This window comes from Hyperolius riggenbachi, chromosome 8, assembly GCF_040937935.1.
Source record: "Hyperolius riggenbachi isolate aHypRig1 chromosome 8, aHypRig1.pri, whole genome shotgun sequence".
NCBI classification, from domain to species: domain Eukaryota; kingdom Metazoa; phylum Chordata; class Amphibia; order Anura; family Hyperoliidae; genus Hyperolius; species Hyperolius riggenbachi.
The window spans coordinates 50,348,192-50,355,214 of record NC_090653.1 but is presented as its reverse complement, the minus strand read 5'-3'; positions in this window follow the sequence as shown (position 1 = coordinate 50,355,214).

The following is a 7,023-nucleotide window of genomic DNA, read 5'->3' as shown; positions in this document are numbered from 1 at the left end:
GATTTCACTTATTTATGTCAATGGAAAAAATGTAGAAGGCTGCCATTCTCACAGTAATCAAGCCAGAGTCACGAAACTTGGCACAGTTTGTCACTTGGTGACCGAGGTAACAAATTCAGGAAAAGTGGGCGGAGCATAAAACAGCCAATCAAATTTCAAGTCTTTGGACAAGGTGAACACCGCTCATCCCACCACTTCTCTGACAGTGCTCGACCTGGCCCGCAAAACCAAGAAGTCAAAGTGAAGGAAGAAGGGTCCGCACTTGTCACGAGAAGTAACCTTTATTAAAGGACGTATCCATAAACAGCCAAGGCAACATCTAAATAGCTAACATGTTTCGGACAACCTGTCCTTAATCATAGCTAACAAGATTATGGCTAGATGGCAGTATAAGTAGGGATCCCAATGCATTGTAACCGCCCATCACTCCACTCCTAAGAGAAAGGGGGAGGAGTGAATTGCATAAAGATGGGTGGGTGCACTGGGATAACTCACAGATATGCCAGATCTTCATGTATAAATTGTACAAATTTACATAGAAATATAAAACATATATAAAAAAATCTTGTTAGCTATGATTAAGGACAGGTTGTCCGAAACATGTTAGCTATTTAGATGTTGCCTTGGCTGTTTATGGATACGTCCTTTAATAAAGGTTACTTCTCGTGACAAGTGCGGACCCTTCTTCCTTCACTCAATCAAATTTCAGCCATTCATTTTCAGTGGGAAAATGTAAACTTCAATTTAAATAGTAAAGGTTTGCACACCTGAATCAAACATATGCATCTCATACATAATACAAATACAATAGGTTGGGTGCTCAGTCTGTAAACAGGACTGTGATTACAGTCCTATACAAACCATAGAAATAAATATGACTCGCACACCAGCATAGAGCTTGTTTGCATAAAGATTTGTATTGTTTGTATTCCTTGTCTATTTGCCCTTTTTTGTCTATTTGCTACCACTTGCACATAAGGCACATACATGTTGATTGCTGCCTATTGAGGCTATACTGTATGTTCCCGTGGGGTATATGCTGAAGTACCTCCCACTCTGTTGTATTCTATTGTATACTGTGATTTATATACACTGTTCACTGCCTTGTATAGGCATATGTGTACATTCAGTACAGATTTTCAATACAAATGTTTATGCAAACAAGCTCTATGCTGGTGTGCGAGTTATATTTATTTCTATAAAATGTAAACTTCAGCTATTCTTAGACTGTTAATGGCAGGGATTTTGAACTTGGCACACGTAGTCACTGGGTGACTGGGATAATCATTCAGGAAAGTGGGTGGAGCCTACAGCCAATCAAAATCTACTAATCAAAATTCACCTATTGATCTTTCAAGGGGAATATTTAAACTGCTCCTATTTTTACACTGTTAATGGGAGAGGCCTCAAACCTGGTACAATCGGCCATTGGATGACTGGGGTTCAAATTCACTAAAGGGGCGGGGCCACAGATAATCATGGAGCTACAAACAACTGAAACTGGTGGATAAACTGCTTCCACTCACACAATTTTTATGTCAGGAACCTGAAAGCTCACAAACTTGGCCATTGAGTGACTGTGTGTCAAGGTTACAAAAGTGGGTGGAGCCAACAGAAATTTCACTGGGAAAATAATATAAACTGCAGCCATTCGTACATTCTTAATGGTAGGGGTCTTAAACTTTGCCCAGCTAGTCACTGGGTGACTGGGATCAATATTCAGGGTAGTAGGTGGAGCCAACAACAGCCAATCAAAATTCAGGGGAATATTTAAATATTTAAATTGCTGTCGTTAATAGCAGATGCCTCAAACCTGGTACAATCAGTCACTGGGTGACTGGGGTTCAAATTCTGGAAAAAGGGTGTGGAGCCACAAACAGTCATATCAGATTTGTTTAATTTGTATGTGAATATATAAATGATTGCTACAAAGGACCCTCACAAACATGGTAATTGTGTGACTGTATGTCAAGGTCAGAAAAAGTGGGCAGACCAACAACTACATTTTTTACATGGGAAAATATAAACTGCAGCCATTCTTACACTGTTAATGTCAGGGCTCTCAAACTCTGCACAGTTGGTCACTGGATGACTGGGATTATTATTCAGTAAAGTGAGTGGAGCCTACAACAGCCAATCAAAATTCACCTATTGATTTTCAAGGGGAATATTTACATTGCTGCCATTCTTACACTCTTAATGGCAAAGGCCTCAAACCTGGTGCAGTCGGTCTTGGGTGACTGGGGTTCAAATTCTGGAGAAGGGCCGAGCCACACATAGCCAATCAGATTTGTTTCAATTCAGTGGAAAAATTTAAATTATTGATGCCAAGGACCACAAAGCTCATAAACTTGGTCATTGAGTGACTGTGTGTCAAGGTTAGAAAAAGTGGGCAGAGCCAACAACTAATTTTTTTTATATGGGAAAATATAAACTGCTGCTATTCGTACTGTTAATGGCAGGGTTCTTAACCACTTTAACCTTTTGGACATTGCTGCTACGCCCAAAAGGCTTCTTCTGCGCGTGCCCACGCTCTCCCATTCCAGCGCCCGTTAGCCCGGAGATCAATGAATGGGAACATAGTTCCCTTCCCATTCATTGATCTAAGTTCCCGGTAGAAAGACCGACGGCTTCAATTAAAAGCCATGATCTTTCTGAAGAAATAAAAAGTTTCACCTCCGCCCTATACTTCCTGGAAGCGAAACCGCTTGCTTACAGGACTAGAAAAAAATAATTTGACTGTAGCCATCTTGTGGCCAAATAGTAAAACTAGTGTTATGGTTAAAAGTATTAGAGACACAGGATTAGGCGGACTGCCAGGCAACTGGTATTGTTTATGTTTAAAAGGAAATAAATATGGCAGACTCCATATCCCTTTCACCTCAGGTTCCCTTTAAGCGACCATTTCATGTTTTTAGTTCTGTAAGTGTTCTTGTATATAGAGAAGGGGAAATCCCCTGGAAAGGCCTCACCTTGTGTATTAGCTGACAGACAGATATAGGCAGTGGTGTCTCTCTTTGTTCAGCCTGGGACTGGGCTTCTGACAATTGATGCATTCCCCCAGGAGGTTGCTGGGCACCGGGAATAGCCGCATGTAGAATATCGTTAAATTACCAATATTCTGCTATGGCCCAGTGGGTTATTTGGATAGTTAAATATTGGTAGTTTTTACTGATATTTTACTATAGCCTAACCTAACCTTACCCTCACACAGAGCCCCCCCTCTAGCAATGCCTTCATCTAACCCCCCCCCCCTCTTTTTCCTAACCCTAATCAACTACTTGTTCTAATGTCAAACCCTAACCAACCACCTGTGCTGATGTCTAACCCTAACCACCCCCCTCTGCTGATGCCTAACCCTAACCTACCACCTGTGCTGATGCCTAACCCTAACCAACCACCTGTGCTGATGTCTAACCCTAACCAACCACCTGTGCTGATGTCTAACCCTAACCACCCCCCTCTGCTGATGCCTAACCCTAACCTACCACCTGTGCTGATGCCTAACCCTAACCAACCACCTGTGCTGATGTCTAACCCTAACCAACCACCTGAGCTGATGTCTAACCCTAACCAACCACCTGTGCTGATGCCTAACCCTAACCAACCACCTGTGCTGATGTGTGATGTCTAACCCTAACCACCCCCCTCTGCTGATGCCTAACCCTAATCAACCACCTGTGCTGATGTCTAACCCTAACCACCCCCCTCTGCTGATGCCTAACCTTAACCAACCACCTGTGCTGATGCCTAACTCTAACCAACCACCTGTGCTGATGTCTAACCCTAACCAACCACCTGTGCTGATGTCAAACCCTAACCACCCCCCTCTGCTGATGCCTAACCCTAACCAACCACCTGTGCTGATGCCTAACCCTAACCACCCCCCTCTGCTGATGCCTAACCCTAACAAAGCCAAATGGGAGCCTATCTCCAAACTGCTGAAATGCAGTCTGCTCAGGCAGTGTCATCATAGTCGGAGTAGTTACACGCACTAAGTACTAGTAGTTCTAAGTAAAATAAGTACATTATTTTTCACAGCCTGTAAGTCCCTAGCAAACTAAAAATTGAATAATAATAATACACATGGGATATTAATAAGGAACATAAATACCTGTTTAATTATAAACCAAAAGAGTCCTGCTTTGCAATACCACCAGATGTCACTGTTGTACCGAAAAGCTTGATGATTACGAAGAGTTTGTTTCATTTGTTTATGGACAATTATGGCCTATCACTAGTCATATAAACTGTGGTAGAAACAGCAAGACAGTTTGCATGTGTCTTTGTGATTGGCCTATTTGTATGCAACCAACTAGCCCAATATTATAGTGACACTGGATGAACTAAATTAATGTCCCCTTATCTTATTTAATCAAAAACTTAAAGAAAACCCGAGGTGGGGATCGTAGAAAGAAATCTATGCACAGAGGCTGGGTCTGGCTATAGTGCCCAGCCTCTGTTGCTAGTTGAATCCCCCCTAAGTGCCCCCTGCGCTCCGTTCTCCCCCATAAATTACGGCCGCACTCTCGGGCATTGTTTACCTTACTAATGTCACTCACGCCGCTCCCCCCGCCTCCTGCAGAGCGCCGGTCCCCACCCGCGTCCCTTCCCTCCAATCAGCGGCGAGGGAAGGGACGTGGGCGGGGACCGGCGCTCTGCAGGAGGCGTGGGAACGCCGTGAGTGACACTAGTGAGGTAAATACAGCCCGCTGCGACATGCTGCGTGTCGCCAGCGTGGCTGTAACTTATGGGGGAGAGCGGAGCGCAGGGGGGACTTAGCGGGGATTCAACTAGCAACAGAGGCTGGGCACTATAGCCAGACCCAGCCTCTGTGTATAGATTTCTTTCTACGATCCCCACCTCGGGTTCTCTTTAAAGAGACCTTAAAATATGTATTTTTGTTTATTGCATGAACCTGAGCATCTTGATATATTTATTTATTGTTAGATATATTTATGTAAAAAATAACAATCTCTTTTTTATTTTATTAAGAACCACTAGTACTGTACTTCTACTGCCTTTACCCTCTACCCGCTATGGTGACACTGGCGGAGGCTGCCACAGCTCTGAGACATAGCGGACTGCATTTCAGCAGTGTGGAGACAGTCTCCTTTTGGCCCCTGCAATACCAATAGCTGCTTAACTTTTCAGGCTAGCTGTTACTTCTCCGGCAACAACTCTGAATCACAGGACTTCTCAAATAGAGGTCCAATCAGCAACCCCATGGAGGAACATACCAATTACCCAGCTACCTACCTCTAGCTGTTAACTAATACATAAGTTGAGACCTTTCCAGGGAGCATTTCCTGTTTGAAGCTGCTCATTTGGGTGCCAGTGGTCGAAAGGGTAAAATGGGCACCGCATAGACCGCAATGTTAATTGCAGCTGGGCCAACACCCAGGGGGCACTTTGGGCACCAGCAATGCCTGAAAATGACCATAATTAGAAGGTTCGGATATCGGTGGAGGGAGTTTTTAGCGGTGAAGGCAGAGATTGCGGTGTAGGGGGTAGGTAAGGGTCGGGCATATTTAAAAGGAGGGTTCAAGTGAGATTAGGGTTAGGTTAGGCGATAGTAAAATATCGATAAACATTGCCAATATTTTACTATCGTAATTAGATAGAGCCCGATAGAGTGTTGGTATTTTACCAATTTACCATCAGCTAACCCCAGTGCCTTTTTTCCATGTATGCTTTCCCATTACTATATACAGGAACTGTAATCGCTCCTTTATTTGTTTATTACAGTGTTGCTTACTTTTGATGATGAGCTGCCCGGCTACCATCTGATCACTGCAGCTTTCTTTTATTACTTTCATGTTTTTATTGTCAATATAACTGTAACTGAATTCTGTTTTTCAATACAAAGTAACGGTTCATAAAAGTTTGTCATCCTGCCTTTACAATTTTTTTTTATCAATGTGACCTAAAACATCTGATTTTCATAGCTTCATTTTGAACAAATGAAGCAAAAAAGTAAAAATGATTGAATTTGTTTAGGTATTTATAAAAAAAATGAATTAGCCAATGAGATATCTGCGTGTGGTAAGAGGAAGTTGATTGTGCTCTCAGTATTTGGTGTGAACCTTTAAAGTGTACCTGAGATGAAGAGGACAAAAAGTTTTATACATACCTGGGACTTCCTCGGTGTGGGAGATCACTCCCACGCCGGCATCTAAATCCTCCTAAATGGTACCAGCCCCGTTCACTGCGGTGTAGTGCGGCCAAGCACACTTCCCCATCTCACTCCCAGCCTGCGCAGAACACTTACAGTGACAGGAGCACGGCGGCCGTGGTAAACGGGGCTGATGCTGAACTATCTAGGAGGATTTAGACGCCAGCGTGGGAGCAATCTGCGTGGAGGGGGCTGGAGGAATTCCCAGGTATGTATAAAACTTTTAGTCCTCTTCCTCTCAGGTTCCCTTTAAGCAGCGATCAGGGGCGGATTTGTACTCTTTACCACCCAAGGCCACTGTCAGCAGCCGCCCTCCTCTAGTATGGGTAGCCCATTGACCCTTCCCTCTAGTAAAACAGCCTGATGACCCTTCGCTCCCTCCTCTAGTTTTGATAGCTTGATGACCCCCCCCCCCCTTCCCTCTAGTATAGGTAGACTGATGACCCCTCCCCCCTTCCCTTTAATATAAGAAGCCAGATGACACTCCCCCTTACATATAGATAGCCTGATGACCCCTCCCTCACTCCAGTATAGGTAGCCAGGTGACCCTTCCTGCCCTCCACCCCAGTATAGTCTGCTGCCGACCCGCCCTTGATCCTGTGGTGCCCTAGGCCATGGCCTATGTGGCCTTGCCTTAAATCCGGCCCTGGCAGCGATACCTGCAACTAAACTTAATTATTCATCAAAACTTTCAAATTACATCGGTGCACAGGTCCCTTTAAAAATCAATTCACCTCCAGTGACTCAGAGGGAAGGCAGGTTGACACCATTGAACATTGCAAACCGAATTAATACAACCGCCACTCAAAGAATTGTATGCAAAAATTCTTTATTTGTAGAAAAATTTA